At 41.1% G+C, this 23,560-nt stretch overlaps 1 protein-coding gene across 16 annotated transcripts in view; it reads left to right on the top strand.

Annotated features, from left to right (window-relative positions):
- Positions 1 to 23,560, top strand: part of tenm4 (teneurin transmembrane protein 4) — a 1,451,267-nt gene that overhangs the window by 439,448 nt on the left and 988,259 nt on the right. Inside the window, exon 4 of one of the 16 annotated variants that reach the window (XM_078402628.1) lies at positions 15,144 to 15,221. The exons of the other annotated variants lie outside the window; for them this stretch is intronic. The gene's annotated coding sequence lies outside the window, so the exon portion shown is untranslated. The remainder of the gene's footprint in view (positions 1 to 15,143; positions 15,222 to 23,560) is intronic. 16 annotated transcript variants of the gene reach the window in all.

Here is a 23,560-nt window from a genome sequence, read left to right as displayed (position 1 = left end):
CATCCAAATATCTTCCTTCCTTTCATTAAACATGACTCATGTAATAAACATACATTCTTAATAAATTATACTTGGAAACTTCACCTAAATTTGCTCACGATCAAATCATTCACATTGGGATGAGAGTTGAACTAAATTCAGTATACCAGTTTAGAAATAAGTTTAAGGTTTTTAAAGATACATGTGAGATCATGAGTTTGATCAGTTCATGTGGTTTTTATTCATTTAACCAGGTCAGGGAGAAATTGGTTTTATGCCCTTTTTGGTGAGTTTGTTGACATTCGTGAAGGCAAAATCAGGGAATTACTATTGTACTATAACATGGCAAGGAATGAGAGGATAAAGTTCCATAATAAAAAGAAAATGAACACAGGAACACTAAAGCAGGAGCAGATGAAGTCCCCAGAGACTCTCAAACCTGTCCAGCCATTGGTGGCCTCCTTCCCCTTTCTAGGTCAGTTCCCCATCACCCTCATCTTCAACGTAGCAAATAGTTATCCATTTTAAATATACCTTATGATCTGGCCACCACCCTTCATTGAACCTCTTTGGAGTGTGGCAGGAAACCAGAGCACTCAGAATAAAAACACGTGGTCACAGGGAGAATGTACAAGCGCCGTACAGACAGCATCCATATTCAGGATAGAACCCGGGTCTCTGGCTCTGCAAGGCAGCAACTGTACCACTATGCCTCTGTGCTGCCCCAATTTAAAATTCACCTTAGTGATGTCAGCATTGGAGCAACATAAAAAATGTGGCTGCAGTATGATTTTCACTGCAGTGGTTCTGAAAAACAGCAGTTAAAGAGTCAGAGAGTTATAGAGTCATACAGCACAGAAAAAGGCCATTTAGTCCACTCGTTCATGCCGACCTAGGTACCTCATCTAAGCTAGTCCCATTTGGCCCATATCCCTCTAAACCTTTCCTATCCATGTGTATTTAAATACTGTTAAAGTACTTACCTCAACCATCTACTCTGGTGGCATGTTCCATGTACCCATCTCTCTAAAAAAGTTGCCCCTTTGGTTCCTATTAAATTGTACCCTCTCACCTTAAACACACGTCCTTTGGCTCTTGATTCTCCTACCCTGGGTAAAGGACTCCTGAATTTACTCCATCTATTCCCCTCGTGATTTCACACACCTCTCTAAGATCACTGCTCAGCTATCTGCGTTCCAAGAAATAAAGTGTTAACCTGCCCATCCTTTCCCTATAATTCAGGCCCACATCTTGGCAAAATTCTTGTAAATCTTCTCTGCACTCTTTGCAGCTTAATGACATCCTTCATACAGCGCGGTGACCAAAACTGAACACCATAATCCAAATGCGGCCTCACCAACCTCTTGCACGACTGTAACATAATGGCCAAACCTCGGTACTCAACATCCTGACTGATGAAAACCAATGCAGGAAAAGGCATCTTTACCACCTTATCAACTTGTGATACTACTTCCAGAGATCTGTGTATCTGTACTCCTAGATCCCTCTGTGCTACAACATTATCCACAGCCCTACCATTCATTGTGAAGGCCCTGCCCTGGTTTCACCTTCCAAAATGCAAAGCCTCGCACTTATCTGCATTAAACTCCATTGGCAATTCCTCAGCACATTCGCCCAGCTGACCAAGATCCTAATGTAACTTTTGATGACCATCTTTACTGTCTAACTAACCACTGATTTTAGTGTCATTTGCAAATCATAATCATGCCTTTTACATTTTAATCCAAATGATTGATTTAAACCACAAACAGCAATGGGCCTAACACTGATCCCTGAAGTACACAACTAGTCACAGACCTCCAGTCTGAAAAACAACCTTCTATCACTACACTCTGCTTCCATTCATGAAGCCAATTCTTTCGCCAGTTAGCTGGCTCTCTCAGGGTCCCATGAGATCCAACCTTCCATAGCTGCCAATTATACAGAACCTTATCAATGATCTTCCTGAAAACTTTATTTACTTTTCCTTCAGCTCACAGAGACAGGCAGATCAGACAGAGACATTGAGGTGCCATTCAATTTAGTTTAGTTTATTGTCACGTGTACGGAGGTACAGTGAAAACACTTTTCTTGCATGGTAACCTGTCAGCGGAAAGCATGATTACAATCGAGCTATCTACAGTGTACAGATACACGATAAAGGGCATAATGTTTAGTGTTACGTAAGGTCCAATCAAAGCTAGCCCGAATGTCTCCAAGGAGGTAGATAGTAGCTCAGGACTGCTGTCTAGTTAGCGGTAGGATGGTTCAGTTGCCATCTCATTCAGAGATTGCATTCTTGGAGATTCCATTCAGAGATTCAATCTCAATCATTGTATGCAGATCTTTATGGGAACCCCCTTGGCAGCCTCCTTCCAAGAACACTTGGTGAGGGACCTGGAAGATCTTCGTGGCCTCTGGAGTTGATGAGCATGTCTCCGGTGGGCAATGTTCTTCATTGTCCAGGTCTCTCTCGCCCATGGGAGGCTCTTCAACGTTCCGTCCAGCATTGCACGATCCATTCATTCAGCTACAATGCTCTCCAGTCAGTGGTACAATGTTGCCTGCATTGTGATGCATGTGTTTAACAAATGGCTTTGGAGATCATACAGACTGGAATAAATTATGAAAACTTGTAACACATTCACGGGGATTTTACTATTAACCGACAATGTGTGCTGTGCAAATTATAATAGGCGATGCCAGAAGTGCGTGCTGTTAAAAATGTATGGTATAAGAATGCATGGCTGTGTTCTCTCATGATTGCAAAAGCAATGATGTGATAAGAGAAGAGGTCACAGTTAAAAGTGTTGGGGAAGAGTGATGCTACTTTTCTGCATTTGTCCAACGTCTAGAAATCAATCCCTCAGCCGCTAAAGCCCAGGCCTGGGGATATGGATATCAGACTTGAAGATCCTGAGTATTTCAGGAATTAGACTTGGTGATGCCAAGTATTGAAAGAGATATGATTTGAGGATACTGAGTATTTAAGTGTTTGCTGTAATAGCAATGTAAAAACTATCATAATAACGTAATATTAAAAATAACTACATTTAAAGCTATTTAGCTGGCGTGTAAACAAGAGAAAATTAATATTGCGCTGGGGATTAGATGATCCTTGTTGCATAATCGGGTAAGGATATTAAATGTTTATATTGGATTGGCCACATTTTGGGCCATATTCCAAAAATGTAATATATTCCACCATTGACATCAGATTCCTCAATGCATTATCGTCACTAATCTACTACAGGCTCTGTAGTATAATATAGTGCTTAACTACTGGCCTAATATTGTTCAATCAATTATTCATATAATTATTAACATTTGTGTAATTAGTGTTTTAGCATTAAATTATGGTCCACAGCTATCAGTTAAAGGATCACAAGTTCGCAGAAATTATGTGTCCCAGTCACCTGACCTAAATTTTAGTGTGCCGCCTAGATCATTCAAATCTGCCTTCTTTTAATCAGCCTTTTTCAGGCACAGACTAATTGAGTTTCTAAACATAGAAACATAAAAAATAGGTGCAGGAGTAGGCCATTCATTTTGAGCCAACACCACCATTCAATATGATCATGGCTGATCATCCAGAATCAGTACCCTGTTCCTGCTTTCTCCTCATTTCCCCTGATTCTGTTAGCCCCAAGAGCTATATCTATCTCAATAAAGCTGGCAATGGTGATTGCATGGGATTGTTGTTTTTAAAGCAGAGAAATACTTAAACATTTTAGCTTGAGTTGGTCCAGATTGCCTATTGATAATGTACTGTGTAATACTTAATTATCAATAAACTGCTGTTGGTTATTATGAGCTACTAATCACCATTATAAGCTTGAATGGGCACAGTTTCAGTCTTCTTACTTATGTTTTATTACTCCCTATTTGCCCCAGAGATGGTCAGTAAAGACTTGGTTTATTGATACTTGAGATGATGCAAGAGTTATCTCTCAAGAGGAAAGAAGAGTTTAGAAGAATGAGAGATGACCCCCATTAAAACAAGGGCTTTTTGGCTGGAGCTTGGCAAAATAGTAGTTGCATAGATGTTTTCTCTGGTGGGGAAAATCAAGAACCAAGGAGCGAAGGATTAAAATTGATTGCTTTGGACTGAGCTGAGGTATTTCTACTCCCTGAGGGCTGTGAATCATTAGAATTCTCTATCCTAGTGTTTTGTAGGTACTCATTTTTTACTCCAAGATGCAGTTGGAGGCATCTTCAATTAGTTTTGTGTACAATTAGTGTAAGAAAGATGCTGAAAACAGTGTTGTTTGTTCTTGTATATCAGAGAAGCAAAGAAAACTCCCAGAAATAGGAGCAAAAGTAGGCCATTAATTCTTTGAGCCTACTCCACCATTCAACATGAAAGTGACAAAGCACTATGAGGAGCGGCCCCACATTTGGTGGTATACATGACACAGCACATAGTAATGAACATTTGTTAATTACATTTCATGACCATACAACCTTGTGTTCCATTGAGGCCTTGGGAACCACTGACCCAAATGAGATTATTTTTTAGTTTAGTTTAGAGATACAGCATGGAAACAAGCCCTTCAGCCCAATGAGTCCACGCCGACCAGCAATCCCCGCACATTAATACTATCCAACATTAGGAACAATTTTCACATTTACACCAAGCCAATTAACCTACAAACCTGTACATCTTCGGAGTATGGTAGGAAACCAAAGTTCTCAGAGAAAACCCACGCAGGTCATGGGGAGAACATACAAACTCCGAACAGACAGCACCTGTAGCCAGGATCGAACCCAGGTCTCTGTTGCTGAAGCACTGTAAGGCAGCAACTTCACCGCTGTGCCACTTTTGTAATGCCTCCCACTTTCAAAACATTACAGGCCAAGTGCTTTCCCGCATTGCTCGCACTTGGAAGTGTTCCCAGAGAATATTTCTATCCAAGCTTCATGATGGGTTCTGACGATATTTATTATGATCTGTAGAATAATATCAATGGTCTAAATGGTTATCATAACATCCATACGTATTAATTAATTCACTACTTCGGAAATGAAATGTATAGGAGATGAATATTTATAGATCTCATTTGTAACTATGAGAAAACATATCCTTGACAATATCTCTATTTGCAACACTAATGTAAATGTAATGTAAAACTATCACCGTACCATTAGGATACTTTTTCTGAAACTGTTTGAGCTTAATGACCAGACGGAAAATGAAGAAATAATTTTTTTAATCTTGAGGAGCAAATAGCAAAAATAAGATATGTTACATGCTTCTCAACACAAGATCATTTTTAAGTGTATCTATCCTGTAGTGTTACTTTAATCTTGCTAATCTTCCTCAATGTAATAAATTCTGAGTTTGGTTCTACACATATTTATAACTGACTGAAATGATGCAGCTATTTCTGCCAATGAACATAAAATCCTTCGAATTAAACAGCAGTGAAAATCTTCAATACTTCAAATTGAAGGTAAATGATGTCTGATGCTGGGTAATTATAGCTTGCTCTTCCAAACTATATTATTATTATTTTCATAACCTAATGTCAGTACCACATATTCGAACTGAATTCCACCTTCTGCTGCCTTTGTTTTAATTAATAGGCAGAATTGATTGCATATCATTGTGCTGATGCTTCAGAACTAAACAGGGTAATTTAATTTCCTGCACCATTTTTGAGTTCCGCTGTATGATGAATGCAGGCAGCAGAAGTGACCTCTGGCGGGTGATGTTTGCACATTGATAGAGCAAGAGAGAATTGCATGCCATGGTTCTCTTCACTCGGCTGGAATTGACAATTCTTTGAATTTTCACACATCAGCTCCGGTGAGTTAGATCAACAGCTGTGATGGGTTGGGAGACCTGTAAAAACACTGTCAAAGTACATTAAATTAATACCAAGAGGTGAAAGAAAGATGTGGTGCCGGGCAGGGACACTGAGTTCATTTCCTCAGCGGAAGAGAGTAATAATATTCTGAGGTACTGAACATTGCAACCTATGTTCTCACTTTTTCAGTAGTTTTATCTCCATAGACTTAATCAGAGGCTGCATCCGGGTAGCACAAAAAAGACCACTTCTTGGAATGCATGCTGGGGTGGCAGGAAGTGAAAAGGTGCTTCTTTAATGAGGAACTATCTTCCCAGGTTTTGCACATGGATTGTTGCTGTGGCAATGTGAAATGCCACATGACATGAACTTCTGACATAATCATTCATTTGTTGTTTTCACCAGGAAATGTTGCAAAAAGGCCATTTTTTGTTTACCTATTCCACTGGCGAATATTTAAAAAGAAACTAGACCAAGAGGACCCGGTGGGCCCAAACCTCTCCTGCGTTGGTGCAGCACTCCCCCTCTCCCCCTCTCCCCCTCTCCCCCTCTCCCCCTCTCCCCCTCCCCCTCTCCCCCTCCCCCTCTCCCCCTCCCCCTCTCCCCTCCCCCTCTCCCCCTCCCCCTCTCCCCCTCCCCCTCTCCCCCCTCTCCCCCTCTCCCCCAGGTTTACAGGGAATCTTCCAAACAAATACTAACCAGGCCTGAGATGTGTAATTGGGTTCTCAATGTGAACACAACAAAATTTGTTGCTCTTCAATTAAACTTGCAGCCATTTGCAGAGGAGACATTTGGATTCTTGAAATTATACCAATGGAAATTTATTTTCTGTAATTTAATGGGAGGATTGCATTCATGGCTAGCTACTTGCTCCAGAGGCCCTCTTGTTCTACCACAAGACTTCCAATTAAGCCTAGGGGTGTTATATAATGAACTGAGCTGAGGAATCAGTTACTCTTTGGGATCCTAGTTTACAAGTGTTGTTGGATTCTGCTGATAATGTGGAAGCTGGTTGTTCCTTTACAAAATAATATTGAAATTTGGCCCAGAGACTGTATCAGTCATCCCCACACACCATCCCAATTCTTATCCCCCAAGAGTCTCTGCTTGGCTGAGCAGAAGCACCAAGCCACTCTTCCTCCAGCACATTTTCAGGCACGTTCCTGACACTCATAAGACATCGGCGCAGAATTAAGCCATTTGGCCCATCGAGTTTGCTCTACCATTCGATCATGACTGATCTATTTTTCCCTCTCAACCCCATTCTCCTGCCAACTAAACTAAACTAAACCCTCCAGTCTTTCACATTTCCACGTTCGGAAAAACATTTTGACTGTCTACCTTATCTATGCTTCACAAAATTGCATCTACTTCTACCGGGTCTCGCCCAATCTCTGATGCTCCAGAGAAAACAATCAAGTTTGTCCAACCTCTCTTTGTAGCTAAAATCCTCCAATCCAAGCACCAATGTGGTAAACCATTCCTTCACCCTCTCCAAAGCCTCCAGATCCTTCCTGATTTGGGGTAAAATACCATAGTGTATTCCAAATGCAGCTGAACCAGTGACCTCAAAATGTTTAATTTAATGTGTCTCACCCTTCATAGTGCCTGTAGCTGAGCTGGTGCAATGTGGCGTCAGACAAAGTGATGCTAGTTCTCTCTCTAATACCTCCTCTTTAGCTTCCCTATCTATAAGGGAGCTGAATCCTTCCTATGCTTTTGAGGAAAAGGAAAAAAAATAACATCAGGGTGTGAGAAGTTTGTTACATGAAACCAGGAAGCAGATGTGGTCCATCATGGGGATCACTCCTGTGAATGGCTGAACTTCACACAGAAACACACCTGATCCTGTGTGAATACTCTCATCGATTCTAAATCTTGTGGCTGCCTCACACCATGCACTGCATTCTTTTCAGCCTAAGCATTATGGATGTTTCAAGAAGTGCTCTGTGATTCCTGGCTACTTGAACCAACAAAACGAAAGTCAATGTTGCCTATGTATTTGTGGTTACATGAAAAAGTAAAAGGATAAACATACTGACTTTTGTAAACGCATTGCATAATATTCTACCATTATGTTGGAGGAGACTGACATACGAGGCAAAATTCCAATTTCTAAAGAGCCAAAACCTGAGGTCTTGCCTTGACGTACCTGATCGTAGAGGGATATGGGCCAAAAGCAGGCAGGTGCGACTAGTATTAAGGGGGGCATAGCACGTTGATCGGTGTGAGAAAGTTGGGCCGAAGGGTTTGTTTCCACGCTGTATGACTCTATGAAAAAGTCATTAAATTTCTTCTGTCTCTGATTAAAACTTCTTGCAATTGGAGAGCATGTTGTTCGTTGTCTTTCTCTCTCAGGCTGCCCACAAAATATCCCCCTTCCCCACCCTCACCAACATGTAACAAATCCCTTAATTTGTCTATCACTTCCACCAGGACTTCCATGTGTCGCTCTAAATAGCTTGGTGCACTATCTTTAGTTTCAGTATCATTTCTGTGTTGAACAGACAGGATGTGTGTATTTCTATGCTGGCGATAGAATAGAACAATGGTACAACTAACTGTTGCCCTTCAATGGCACAAATTAAAAACGCTGCTATCTTTTGACAATGTTTTTCAGCTGTGTCCATTAACTGGGGAAAGTAGTTTAGAATGTTGATGTATTAGTTATTATTTCGCTAAGGAACTTGTTAATGACATTTTGTGTCTATCTTGTTAATATGACCTCTTCATTTTGTGTGGGGGTGAAGGCTTAGTTGAAAGTAACATTGTAATGTTTTGAAGTATGAGATATTTAATACGTGTTTAGGCTTGTGAACTCAGATTTTATAGCTATCTGCTTTCATTTTGTTCTTGAATTTACTTCAAGCCAATAGACAATAGACAATAGGTGCAGGAGTAGGCCATTCGGCCCTTCAAGCCAGCACCGCCATTCAATGTGATCATGGCTGATCATTCTCAATCAGTACCCCGTTCCTGCCTTCTCCCCATACCCCCTGACTCCGCTATCTTTAAAAGCTCTATCTAGCTCTCTCTTGAATGCATTCAGAGAATTGGCCTCCACTGCCTTCTGAGGCAGAGAATTCCACAGATTCACAACTCTCTGACATATTGCTAAATCAATACCCACATATTGCTAAATCAAGACAATTCAAAACTTGCCTCTTTAGAAAAACATTTGTCTGAACAGTTAGATTTCTCAAAGAAATCAGAAATCCACAGTTGTGAAGGAAATCTATGTGCAGATTGTTCTTTTTAAGATATGTATACTGACCCAGATCGAGTGAGTTGAACTTTTGGGATTAGTACATCACTGACCCCTCGTGTAGAGAGGAGCAAACCAACATGGTCAAATTGATCCAATGTTGCCAGCCCAAGAGTTAACTATTAGGCAGAGGAGAACATTATTTTCCTGTTAGTATAAGAAGATAACTGCAGATGCTGGTATAAATTGAAGGTATTTATTTACAAAATGCTGGAGTAACTCAGCATGTCAGGCAGCATCTCAGGAGAGAAGGAATGGGTGACGTTTCGGGTCGAGACCCTTCTTCAGACTGATGTCAGGGGGCCGGGACAAAGGAAGGATATAGGTGGAGACAGGAAGATAGAGGGAGATCTGGGACGGAGGAGGGGAAGAGAGGGACAGAGGAACTATCTAAAGTTGTTTCTAAAAATCTATCTAAAAAATTTCCTGTTCGTCAATTGCTGGTATAATACTTCCTGCTTTTCAAATAAGAATGTTCCATCTCTTGTATCCATAAATGATGTTCTTCTGATGACCATTTTTGTTTTTAATCCTTGCCATTTTTGATCTATGAAGTGTTGGCTTTGTACTATTATTCTTTGATCCATCTACAAAACTGGAAAAAAAAACCCATAGAAAGCAAACTAGAGGCTTTGTAGTATTTGGAAATAAAATTGAGCTGAAAGTAAAAACCAAGGACGAATTTGTCGTTCTTCTTTCTCAAGTTGGTGCATTTGCACATCTTTACAGATAATTGGTATATAAAACTCTCTTTTGAGCTTAAGAGTGAGTTGGATCTTGCTGAAATACAACCTACCGATTAGAGGCCCCTCCATCCCCATGTTACAGATTCTGAGTCGTGATGAGATCGAATTCGGGCAGGGTCAAGCAGCATCTCTGAAGGAAGAAGAAGGGTTGTCTGAAGAAGGGTTCTGACCCAAAACTTCACCTATTCCTTATCTCCAGAGATGCTGCCTGACCCGCTGAGTTACTCCAGCGTTTTGTGTCTATCTTTGGAGGACATAGATAGGCAATGTTTCAGGGAGGGATCCTTCTTCAGACTTCTATGTTCCTGCAGTACTTTGTCTTTTTTTCTACACCAGCACCTATGGTTCTTTGTGCCCGAAGAAACTAGAGGAACAAGATTGACCACGTCGTAGAAATCGCCTATACTGAAGTGTAGTACGCAAAGGAATCATTTTACTAGGCAAATCCCACCATCCATTATGCCTCTTGCAGTGTAATCAGTGTTTCTGGGGAACAGTATGTGTGATTATATCATTAAAATGCAGAATATATCTCATCTATCAATTCACAGATTTTTGTTATTTTTCTTTTTAAATGTTTCTGCAAGTTTCTGCCTGCTAAAATGGCGCCTTGATGTATTACGGTTTTTAGGGTCTATCTTATTCCTCTAGTATCTTTGTTTATGCCTACCTTTTAAATTAAATAGTACTACGATAACCGCGTACTGCTATGCAACATATAACTATTTCTGAAAGAAGCTCTTTCCATATATTAAATATCCTAAAATATAGCCATAGCATATTTGTAGAACCATAGAATAAGGCAGAACAGAATCCAATCTTTCTTTCATCGAGTCCATGTTCAAAATTATGACCCTGATTGTCACCCTCTCCTCTTTCCCTATATCTGATTTTTTTTTTTTCTTAAATAAATTATGCAATTTAATTTTGTAGACTGCTACGTCAACTATACTCAGACATTAGAGCGATGTTACCAGAATGCATGTAAATGAAAGTTGAAGCACGGCAAATTGAAAGGAAACTTCTCAAAGGACAGGTGCATATGGTCAACACCAAAGCCTTTGTGGTTGCACGGCAGTGCTGCCACCCATTTAGTAACCTTGACCAAGGCTCAAGGAGCAGAGATCAGGAAGCAAAATAGAAAAGTAAAAAGAAAATCCAGCCTTGCTTGTAAAGAGCAGTGAGGGATAGTTAATTATTAGCTATGAAATGGAGGGTAGTTCTCCAAGGAGGATGGGCATTGTTACTCCATAACACCACACCTGAGTTATGACAGCATCTCTGCAGAGAGAGTAGAGCGAGTTTCAAGCCAGAGTTGTAGTTACTGTCAATGGAGGTGTTGGCCCTGGCACTGTGCTGAACAAGTAGGTGGTCATGCGTGAGTTGATAGCAGCACTGTGTTCCTTCTATGTTGGGAAGATAATTCCCTGTGGACAATGTCAATTAAAGGCTCTTGCACTATAGTTGGTGTATTCATTCCGCCTTCAATACAGCAGGTTTCTTTCACTGCACAGGGCGACTGAAAACAGGACCCACTGTAATCCGAGTGATTACATATCAGCATATTCAGATATCCTGCCTGTCCTCAGCAACTTCCAGGGTGAGATGCTTCCTCCAGCATTAAAATTCACCAAGGATGGTGTAACATCCTGCAGATCCTCATGCAATTGTGCCGATGCCAATGACAGGACTTGGAGAGGGGTTGAGGTGAGTTCATAAGTTATAGGAGCAGAATTAGAACATTTGGCCCATCAGGTTCACTCCTCCATTCAAACATGGCTGATCTTTCCCTCTCACCCACATTCTGCTGCTTTCTCCCAATAACTCCTGATATTGTTGTTAATTGGATATTGCATACTTCCTCCATAGATTTTTTTTTTAAATGCATCAATAAATAGCATCACTGGTGAGAATATTTCTGGGAGCAGTTTTACAAAAACTTACCCGAGTCTGAATGACAAAAGAAAAGTGCTAAAGGACTGTTGAAATATATTTGCCTTTGTATTACAGTGTGCTTCTCTTAACTTCCAGTATAAACTGGAAATCCTGCTTTTAGAAACATAGAAACATAGAAAATAGGTGCAGGAGGCCATTCGGCCCTTCGAGCCAGCACAGTCATTCATTGTGATCATGGCTGATCGTCCCCAATCAATACCCCGTGCCTGCCTTCTTCCCATATCCCTTGATTCCACTAGCCCCTAGAGCTCTATCTAACTCTCTCTTAAATCCATCCAGTGATTTGGCTTCAACTGCCCTCTGTGGCAGAGAATTCCACAAATTCACAACTCTCTGGGTGAAAACGTTTTGGAATAAAGTTGGGAATAATTACCTTTTCATCTCCTTCAGGCCAGAACCACAGGAATGACATGAAGATTGAATAGACCCCGAGGTTATAAATTAATGAAGTGCTCACCTGTTGTGGAATTATTCCTCCTTTGGCATTGGCCTTGTCCAATGATAAATGTGTGGGACTCTGGCAGAGCTCCTTCTGCTATTTCATATCTCCACTACGATTTGAATAATATAAAAGCAAGTTGATAAAAATAAATGGGTAGTATCAATAAATCTCTAGATTTTTGGCAGCTCTGTATGGGTTCATCGTTTAGATGGTGCAGGATATTAAAAGTGTGGATATTTTTCAGCCAAACATCGAAGTCTGGTTTTGTCATTGTTTACTTTGACTGACAAACCATTACATTCCCCTCCGGTCCCTGCCTCTCTTCCTCACTTACTCACTTACTGTCCCTATACTTTCTGTTTCCACTATGGTGTTACCTTGATGGGCGCCATTCTTTTAATCAAATTTTGTACCAATTGAAAAATGTCCATGAACAACGTTGCTGATTTTTAAAGACATTAAACAAGCCGTAAATATCTTTAACGATAAAGCTCTGTTGCTTATCACCATATTTACAGCCATCTCTAATATTGTGCTGCATTCATCAAACATTACATTATGTTCTTTGCAATGAATAACAATATGATCCACAGTTATGATTTCATAGCTAAAGAACTAGCAATTTACTCGAGAGAGAGAGAGAGAGAGAGAGAGAGAGAGAGAGAGAGAGAGAGAGAGAGAGAGAGAGAGAGAGAGAGAGAGAGAGAGAGAGAGAGAGAGAGAGAGAGAGAGAGAGAGAGAGAGAGAGAGGAGAGAGAGAGAGAGAGAGAGAGAGAGAGAGAGAGAGAGAGAGAGAGAGAGAGAGAGAGAGAGAGAGAGAGAGAGAGAGAGAGAGAGAGAGAGAGAGAGAGAGAGAGCTAACCAGGAAAAAAAACAATTTAAGCTCTACCATGGCGAATCAGTATATCTTTAGTCAGTGCATCTCAGCAGGTTGAAGGACAACAGTTAGATGGAAGATAGATGGACATGTCTAGACACTTACTTCCAGAATTGTTAAATTGAACTTGCCTTCAGTTCATTTCACGGGGAATGAATCACAAAAGGCTTCAATAACTGTTGATACAGCTTTTACTCAATTCTGTGGAATGCCAGTGATGGATATTTTATTCAGTTATCCATTACAATCTGCTATCAGCATCTATTCTGTCTTTGTCCACAGTTATTTCTCCACTTAAGAGTGTTGATGCTTTTGTGACGAGCTTATGATAAAAGGATAGGTTGGGCAAGAGCATTGCCTCAGAAGCTGTGGCACTTGTGTACTTTATAATGTGTAATTGAATGAGAACTGTTTTGGAACATGTCTGCAATTTTAAATAGTCCTGTATCCATTGGATAGATATATGACTAATATGAAAGGTCTTATCAATGGGGCAGTTCATCTGGATTTTGATGAAATTAACAGTAATTAATTACTTATTTCAAATGTTTGGCAAAATGTTTGTCACGGCTTTTGTGAGTGAAGATTGAAAATTAGATGGATTGTTATTGTTCTTTTACTAAATCCAACAATATAAATGTTCCTTATAATTCTCCCAATGGATAGTTTTTACCTCTTTGTCCTTCTGCTGTTATTGTTTAATTTTTTTGTTATTATTATCTATCATGGCAATTTTAAACTGATGTGAAACGTATATTGCTGCAAAAGATCAATTGATTTTAATTCAATTTCTTACTGAGCCTAAAAATATAATGGTTTTTTTTCAAGAATCTTGCTAAATTGTAAATTTCTGTACTTTCTGAAATAAGACAGTAAACAAAACCACGAGGAAAGCTATCGTTGCCCTTTGGCATTTTCTTCAGTGAATATCATCTTTGTATTTATTTCCAGGCCACTTAACATGGTCATTCTCAGATGTAAGTAATCACTTTGCCATGTTTGTGGGAAGAGAAAGTGTGAATTCCAAGTCTGAGTGCTAAGATATGTTCCCTAAGGACATTCCGAGAGAAAGCACACTGAAAACGCAGGCAGCACGAAACACCCATCATGTCAGTATGGACTAGGCTAATGCACCAAGGCAAAAAATATCACCTTTAATTTTCCAGTAGAGAGGTTCACACAGCTTTACACCTCCTCTGAGAATTCAGCAGAATTATTAATATTTTATTTGTGCATTTTACAATTTAAAATATGCCATTTCTTTTTGCATGCAGGCGTGGTAATTCCAAAGTGCAAATAATCAGATGCATCAAGTATGATTTTTGTAGATTCTACAAAATCTTAAAAATTAATGCCACAACCTCTCAGCCACGTAATGGACTATGTTTAGCAACAACTGTAAAAAAAATTAAGAATAAAATATTTAAGAATAAATTGATAGTTGTTGCTGAACATAGTCTATTAAGTAGCTTAGGTTAGACATTTATTGGTCGCTAAGTGTGGCAGCTCCATACAATAAACGATCAAATATGTAAAAAAAATAAAGAATACAAATTTTACATTTTTTGCAAGTTTACTGTATGGCATAGTTAGCAACCAATAAATGTATAACAAAGTAAAAAGTATGTGATGTTGTTGTTTGAATATTCTTGATTTTACCTTAATTTTGCAGCTACGTGGCTGACCAGTAAAATGTGAATGAAGTAATAATATACTATTGAATTGACATAGTCTCTTTTTCCCCATATTTTTTAAAATACCCTTCTTGTCCACGAAATAATCATTGCTACATTCATTTCCTTTTTCCTAAAATTGGGCCTTTACATCACAAACATGAGTGGAAGATAATATTTATAGACCAGCAGTCCAGGATTTGATATATAAAGTCATGGGGTTGGGCACAGCAGAAACAGGTCCTTGGCCCACCTGCCCAATGCCAACCAGGTTGCCTCTCTGAGCTGGCCCCATTTACCAGTGTTTGACCTATATCCCTCTAGATCTTCCCTATCCATTTGCCAGTCTAAATTATTTTAAACCTTGTAATTGTACCAACCTCTATCTCTTTCAGAGCTGCAGACAGTGCATATATATATATATATGTAAGAAAGGCATTTGATGAGGTTCCGCACGTAGGCTGCTCTGGACGGTAAGATTGTATGGGATCCAAGGAGAGCTGGCTGACTCGATAGAAAATTGGCTTTATGGAAGGAAGCTGATGGTGGAAGGTTGCTTTTCGGACTTGAGGCCTGCGGCTATTTGTGTGCCTTGCAGTTTGGTGCTGGACATTGCTGTTTGTCATCTATATAAATGATTTGGACGAGAAAGAAAAAGGCATGATTTGTAGCTTTGCGGATGACACTGTGTGGCACCATTGTAGACAGCGAAGATGGTTGTTAAAAATTTCAGCAGAATCGTGTGTTGGTTGGGCAGGAGGTTGAGGAATGGTTAATGGAGTTTAATACAAAGAAATGCGGGGTGCTGCATTTTGGGAAGTCAGACCAGAGCAGGACCTACACAGTAAATGACAAGGCTCTGGGGAATGTTGCAGAGCAAAGGGATTTAGGAGTGAAGGTACATACTTCCTTGAAGGTGGCATCACAAGTAGATAGGGTGATCAACAAGGCATCCAGTACAATGGCCTTCATCAGTCAGAGTATCCAGCCTGGACGCTCAGGAAGGCCTTAAAGCCCTCTGCTTCTTCCTCGACCGCAGAACCATCCACTTTCCCTCGCACTTCCTCCAAGTCCAAGGTGTAGCTCTGGGCACTCGCTTGGGCCCCGGCTATGCCTGCCTCTTTGTAGGGTACATTGAACAATCCCTGTTCCAGGCATACACTGGCCCTATCTCCCAACTCTATCTCTGTAACCATTGATGACTAAGTCGGTGCTACCTCCTGTAACCATGTAGAACTCTTGGACTTCATTAACTTCATCACCAATTTCCATCCTGCACTCAAATTAATTTGATTATTTATTAATCAAGTCAAGTCAAGTTTATTTGTCACGTACACATACAAGATGTGCAATGAAATGAAAGGTCACCCACAGTCCAGCAATAGAGCAATAAAAATAAACAATTTCACACACAATCACAACCGACACAAAACAAAAAAAAAGAGAAACATCCATCACAGTGAATCTCCTCCAGTCCCCTCCTCACTGTGATGGAAGGCCAGAATGTCTTTTCTCTTCCCCTGCCGTCTTCTCCCACGGTCAGGTTGTTGAACTTGCCACGTTCCAGGCCGCGCCAGACGGTGAAAGGTCCGCAGCGGGCCGACCCAAGCCCCGCGATTTAGGGCGGGCGAAGTCGCCGCCGCTGCATGTCGGGGCGGTCGTGGCTCCCGACATTGAAGCCCCCGCCGGGCAGAGAAAAATCCCGCGGCCTATTTCAGGCCGCGCCGGACGGTGAAAGGTCCATGGCGGGCCGACCCAAGCCCCGCTCCCTCCCCTTTCCTGATCTCACTGTCTCCATCACAGGAGATAGACTATCAACTGACATCTATTACAAAACCACTGACTCCCACAACTATCTCGACTACACTTTTTCCCACCCTGCTTCCTGCAAAGACTCTATCCCCCTACTCCCAATTCCTCTATCTATGCCACATCTGAACCCAGGATGAGGTGTTCCATACCAGGACATCCGATATGTCCTCATTCTTTAGGGAACTGGGGTTCCTCTCTTTCATCATAGATGAGGCCCTCACACTTGTTTCCTTGGTAACCCACAGCTCTGCCCTTGCTCCCTCTCCCCCTAGTCACAACAGGGATAGAATCCCCCTCGTCCTTGCCTTCCACCCCATCAGCCATCGCATACAGCACATAATCCTCTGACATTTTCGCTGCATCCAACGCGATCCCACCGCGAGTCACATCTTCCCATCTCCACCCCTTTCTGCCTTCCACAGAGACTGTTCCCTCCGCAACTCCCTGGTTAACTCATCCTTTCCTACCCAAACCACACCCTCCCCAGGTATCTTCCCCTGCAACTCCAGGAGATGCATCACCTGTTCCTATACCTCCTCCCTCGACTCTGTCCAGGGACCCCAACAGTCCTTTCAGGTTAGGCAGAGATTCACTTGCACCTCCTCCAACCTCATCTATAGTATCCGTTGTTTGAAGATGTGGACTCTTGTACATCGGCAAGATCAAATGTAGACTGGGCGATCATTTCGTTGAACACCTTTGCTTAGTCTGCCTGGACCTACCTGATCTCCCGGTTGCCATACACTTTCATTCTCCTTCCCATTCCCACAGTGACCTTTCTGTCCTGGGCCCCCTCCATTGTCAGAGTGCGGCTAATCGCAAATTGGAGGAACAGCACCTCATATTTCGCTTGAGAATACAATTACAGTGATTAGGAAGGAAATAAGGAAGAATTTCTTTAGTTAGAGGGTGGTGAATCTGTGGATTTTTTTGCCACAGAAGGCTGTGGAGGCCAAGTCAATCGATATTTTTAAGGCAAAGATTCTTGATTAGTATGGGTGTCAAGGATTATGGGGTAAAGTCAGGAGAATGGCATTAGGAGGGAGAGATGGATCAGCCATGATTGAATGACGGAGTCGACTTGTTGGGCTGAATGGCCTAATTCTGCTCCTATCACCTATGGCCTTATTTATTACTGTGAGCACTGGAATCAATGTTGTTAACTTATTTTGATCATTTGTTGCATGTTTATTTTTATTCCTTAAATTCACCAGAGAAAAAATGTGAGCTTCTCAGTTCCACATTGCTGTGAAGTATAACATTCTGTTTCCAATGGCAACCTCGATACTCAGCACTCTTATAGTGGTGTCATTATATTTAATATTTTAATTGCATGAACAAATTAAATTATTTGGATATCATAATATACCAGGAAAATCCGAAGCTTGCACCATTGTTTTAAAAAAAAAAGAAAGATTACTAACTTCTCGTGTTTTGATTCAACGATGTTCACAGATGTAGCTGCATGCTTCCTCTGATCATGCAGGAAGTCTCTTTTCAAACCTGCTGCTTCTTGAGCTGTTTATAACTGTGCAGCCATGGCGTCAGTCTCATGGTTACGCTTTTATTATTCAAGAGTCTGTCGTTATTAAGTGGTGAATAGACCAATGCAAAATGATTAGTTATGAAAATAGAACTTATCACAAATATTCAGTGATTTATTTCACACCATTTTTGATGCAGTTTGCATGTATTATTAGGATAATCATCACCCTTGGAATTGAAGCAATTTTCCTACTGGGTGGACTAATGAGGGAATTGAATGAAAGTTGCTCAAATTTTTTTTTAATGTTCTGAGAAACAAGTTTGCAGAATGCAGCAAACCCATTAACCTGCTGTCCCACTGCTTTCCATACAGTATGTTAAAAATATATGTCACCCTCTCGCCTTACCTATCCTCATCAATTAACTCAATAATCTTTCCTCCTTCCTGGTTGATGCAGTGAGATATTTAGCAACTTAGAGTTTTCCTGGGTGGGTGATCAGTGTTTGACCGTTAGGTAATTGCATATCAATGTCTGAAGAAGGGTCTTGACCCAAAATGTCACCCATTCCTTCTCTCCAGAGTTGCTGCCTGTCCTGCTGAGTTACTCCAGCATTTTGTGTCTATATTTGGATTAAACCAGCATCTACAGTTCCTTTCTGCATACTCAGTGTATCTCTATGCAGCCACTCGGGAAAGGGCCGACATTTGGCCAGGATAAGTGCAATTAGCTCCAGCCTTTTTTTTTCAGGGAAGGACTTTGCATTCATTTGCATCCCTCTAAGAGAGCAGGCAAGACCTTGGTGTAATGTGCCATCTGAACAATAGCATCTCTGACCTTAGCAGCAATGTGTCAGGCTGCATCTTGTCCTAGTGTCTGTAGAGTGAAAATTGAACTTATAACCTCTTGATTCTGAGGAGAGAGTGCCAACAACTGGGGACCATGTGCTGCAGAGAAATATGGCTCACTCTTGTGCTTCTGAAAATATAGTGAGAAACTTAACCAAACAGCGTGGAGACAGAGCCTTCGGCCCACCGAGTCCATGCCGACCAGTGATCACCCACACAATAATTCTATCCTGCAAACTCGGGACAATTTTTTAACGGAATCTAATGAAACTTACCAAAGCCAATTAACCTACAAACCTGCACGTCTTTGGAGTGTGGGAGAAAACCCATGCGGTCACAGGGAGAATGTGCAAACTCCGTACAGACAGCACCCGTAGTCAGGATCACACCCAGGTCTACGGCGCTGTAAGGCAACAACTCTGCAGCTGCGCCCCTGTGCCACCCAACAAATTAAGAAATTAATAAAATGTTGCTATCAAATTCTGTATTTTGACATTAACTAATAAATATGTAGTATAAACTATTGTACCAGCAAAGTCTGATTATCTACACATTGATCTATGTAACCACGTGCTCTCACCAGCTCCTGCAATTTAAAAAGTTCAATGTGAACTTTCATTTTATATTACAGTAGGCAGACCCATCATGCATTAAATAATTTATTCCTTAATGAAGGAGTGGATAGAAGCATTAAATGGTAATAGCGATGAACTAGAGAGTGTGTGCTATTGGCAAGATATGGAGTGTACATAGAAGATTTCGGCACTCAGCCTCAACTTTATTTACGGACCGATGCGAGCCGATATTTTGCCAGTATTGTGCAGTTTCTCAATTGCAATCCATTAGATATATTTGTCAAAAAAAACACTGCCAAGAAGATGATTTAATTACAGTTAAATGGGTGGATCTGAAAGTTATCTCAGGGAGATGGCATTGCCAGTTTTGCCATCAGTCTTGGTATTTTTCTCTAGCTTTGCCCTTGTATGCTTGAGAACACAGATCCCTTATGTCCTGACTAATTAATTTGTACCATGGTGAGAAAAAAAAAGCAAAGCATTTCAAATTATTGACTAAGGGGACTGGGAATTGAGGCCCGGTTTTAAAGCTTTTAGCCCTTCAATCAGTGGTTGGTCCAGCTTGTCGGAAACAATGGTACTGCTTCTGTTAATTGTTCTCCTGTGCATCATCCACCTCTATCAGCAGCATTCTCCACAACTATTAGAAGCTTAAAACGGTTGAATCACATGGGGCTTGACAGAGTTCCTGCTTTTTTGTCTGGTACAGCAAAATCAACATTAATCTAGGGCAAAGAGGAGAGGCTTGCTTTCCATCCTCTCCTTTGACCTGCATATTGCTGATGCTTTATCTCGGCTAAAAGGCCTAATTATAGTGATTATATGCTCTGCAGTATGATGTCGCATTCATTATGTACGAATGCTCAAATGAGAACTTTGAAGTCTAACAAGCCATTCCAGCAAATGTCATATGTTGTGCATTGACTGCCACTGATCCAAAGGTGAACTAAATTTCTGAAACACTTCATCATTTGCCAAGAAGAGAGAACCTGAGGTTATGGATAAATATACATCTTTGCTCCCATAAATTTGTATTTAATTCCAGAGATTTGGTCACCGCTATGACATGGTTACCTCTGTTTATTTAACTACAGTGTTAATTGTGAAGAGGAAGCATGGATTATCTTTTTCCCCATCCTTTCAACCCTCCTCAGGCATACTGCAACCACCAAACTATAACTTGTGCAATAATATTTGATGTAAAGAACTTTTGTCCCTGCAATTGTTTATTTTCTGATTCTCTAAAACTGAAATGCGTCGAAAAATAGAAGGTCAAATACATTTTATATACATTTAAAAGTGAGCAGAAGGTACTGGTAAAAGCCAGCAGGTCAGGCAGCATCCGTAGAGATAACATTTTAGGATGATAATCTTTCATCAGATCTCTGCTGAGAGTCTCAATCTTAAACATTAATTCCTGACGATCTCAACCTGAAACGTCACCTATTCATGTTCTCCAGAGATACGACCTGACCTGTTATGTTACTCCAGCACTTTATGTCCTTTTTTGTACTAACCAGCATCTACAGTTCTTTGTTTCTTCATTAAATTCATTTGCTTCTTTGCATGCGGTTGTCTGACAAATGGAAGATTTGCGGCATGTACTGTATATTATCTGCATTATTTTGCTTTGGATAGGTCTACGATGTATCAAATGTTGTCCAAGCTTGCCCAAGAAATTGTCTTACTCGGCCAAATGGTTTGGTGTGGAATGCAATGGATATCACTGTGGATGTGGTCAGGACATATGCAATGATTTCAATTATATCAAATGACGTGCAATGTTCTTTTTGCCATCAGCTGAAATTATCCTCAAGATCAGTGTGGTTCTTCACCATCTTCTTTATTTTAGGATACTTTAATTCCCTGACACACAGGGAAGCCTTATTAAGTTAGTGATTATAGCACTTTCTTAAGCATACAAGCGCAACCTGAAACACCACCTATTCTTTTTCTCCAGACATGCTGCCTGACCTGCTGAGTTACTCCAGCATTTTATGTCTACCTTGGACCACCATTCACCGAGTTTGGCAAATGTATTTTTCACTGAGAACAATGTTTAGTTTTGTTTATTGTCACATGTGAAGGTGTGAGGCAGGATTGAATAGTAGTGAATTGTGAAGCCAGAGGGAAGAAAGTAGCAGGGGGTTGGAGGACAGGAGAAATAATTGTGAGTCTTGGTGGGGCACAGGGAAGGGAAAATGGTGGAGGGAGGGGGGGGTGGGGGAGATATGTAGGGGAGTAGCAACTGAAGTGGGTTAGAATTGGTGACAAGAACAGAGGTCTCTGCTGGAGGTGAACCACATCTGCATGGGGGAAATCATGACCATTGTATCTGACTTGGGTTCAGTAGGAAGTACCAAATCTAAGCAATAGACAATAGACAATAGGTGCAGGAGTAGGCCATTCGGCCCTTCGAGCCAGCACCGCCATTCAATGTGATCATGGCTGATCATTCTCAATCAGTACCCCGTTCCTGCCTTCTCCCCATACCCCCTGACTCCTCTATCCTTAAGAGCTAAATCGAGCTCTCTCTTGAATGCATTCAGGGAATTGGCCTCCACTGCCTTCTGAGGCTGTGAATTCCACAGATTCACAACTCTCTGACTGAAAAAGTTTTTCCTCATCTCAGTTCTAAATGGCCTACCCCTTATTCTTAAATTGTGGCCCCTGGTTCTGGACTCCCCCAACATTGGGAACATGTTTCCTGCCTCTAACGTGTCCAACCCCTTAATAATCAGGTTTTAATAATAAGCAGGTCTTAAAACAAAACAAAATGGAGGCAAACAGTCTGGGAGTTGCCTACTTGTTTGACCAGAAAGACTGCAAAGCCATTTACCGTAATAGATTTATCACTTTGTTTATAAACTATGCATGTTGGTAAGTTATTGCTTCTCACTATTGCCTTAAAATAAAGTACAGATATGCTGGTCTCCGTATCTATGTGTGTCCTCGCACTGTAATCCTAATTGGGCAGGAGAGGGGTGTGATTTGCCTGCTTTGTAACAATGTAACATTCAATCAACGCATCTGACTTACTGCTTCCTGGTTCCAACCCGAGTCTTGTCCGTAGTTTCAGACACAGTCGTTGGAAAGTTATTTTTTGATTACTTAGCAAAACCTAGGGTTTCCTGCATGGAAGGAGTTCTGCTGTCTTGCCCTCTGGCAAATCACACACTGTGCTGGTCCCATTGAAGTGTGCTGCTGTGTGAAATCACACAACCATCTCTGATATGTGCTGATGTTGTCACTCCATCTTTATCTTGTCATCTTTATCATGCAGTGTATTCGATACATGAAACCCAAGGGGCTGCCCTTTGCACAGATTGGAGAATGGGAAGGAGAGTGAAATACACTGGGTAGAGCAAAAATACAAAGCTGCAGGAACTTGTGGACTTTATCCATCCATTTTACCATCATGTCGATCATCTCCTTCCTCCCACCCATCCTTCACAGTCAAATACTAGAGGGCACAGCTTTGCGGGGAGAGGGGCAAAGTTTAAAGGAGGTGGCTTGAGCAAGTTTTTACACAGAGGGGGATGGGTGCCAGGAACGGCTGTCAGGGATGGTGGAGGGGCAGACGTGATAGTGACATGTAAAAGGCTTTTGGATAGGACGTTTTGTGTCAACTTAGTCCACTTTCAATTGAATGATTTTGTTTAGAGAAATAAAGGCGCAGTTGCACAGTTGGTGGAGCTGCTGCCTCACTACGCCAGGGCCCGGGTTCGATTCTGACTTCTGATCCTGTCTGTGTGGAGTTTGCACGTGTGGGTTTCCCCCGGGTGCTCCAGTCTCTTCCCACTTCCAAAAATGTGTGGGTTTGTATGTTGGTTGACATCTGTAAAATTTGCCCCTAATATGTAGGGAGTGGATGAAGAAGTGGGATAAAATTGAGCTATTGTGAATATGTGTTCGATGGTCAGTATGGATCTGGTGGGCCGAAGGGCCTGTTTCTATGCTGAATCTCTGAACTAAAGTAGAAAATTCAAATAATATATGAGCAATTCACAGGCACACCTCCTAAAAGACAGAAGGTTTTAGTTCTTGTTTCAAGCTTAACCAGTCTGCGCACATATGTCCACAACCATGTCAA

This window comes from Rhinoraja longicauda, chromosome 7 (assembly GCF_053455715.1).
Source record: "Rhinoraja longicauda isolate Sanriku21f chromosome 7, sRhiLon1.1, whole genome shotgun sequence".
Classification (NCBI taxonomy): domain Eukaryota; kingdom Metazoa; phylum Chordata; class Chondrichthyes; order Rajiformes; family Arhynchobatidae; genus Rhinoraja; species Rhinoraja longicauda.
The sequence above is the reverse complement of the archived record's forward strand: the minus strand, read 5'-3'. Positions and strand labels throughout refer to the sequence as shown.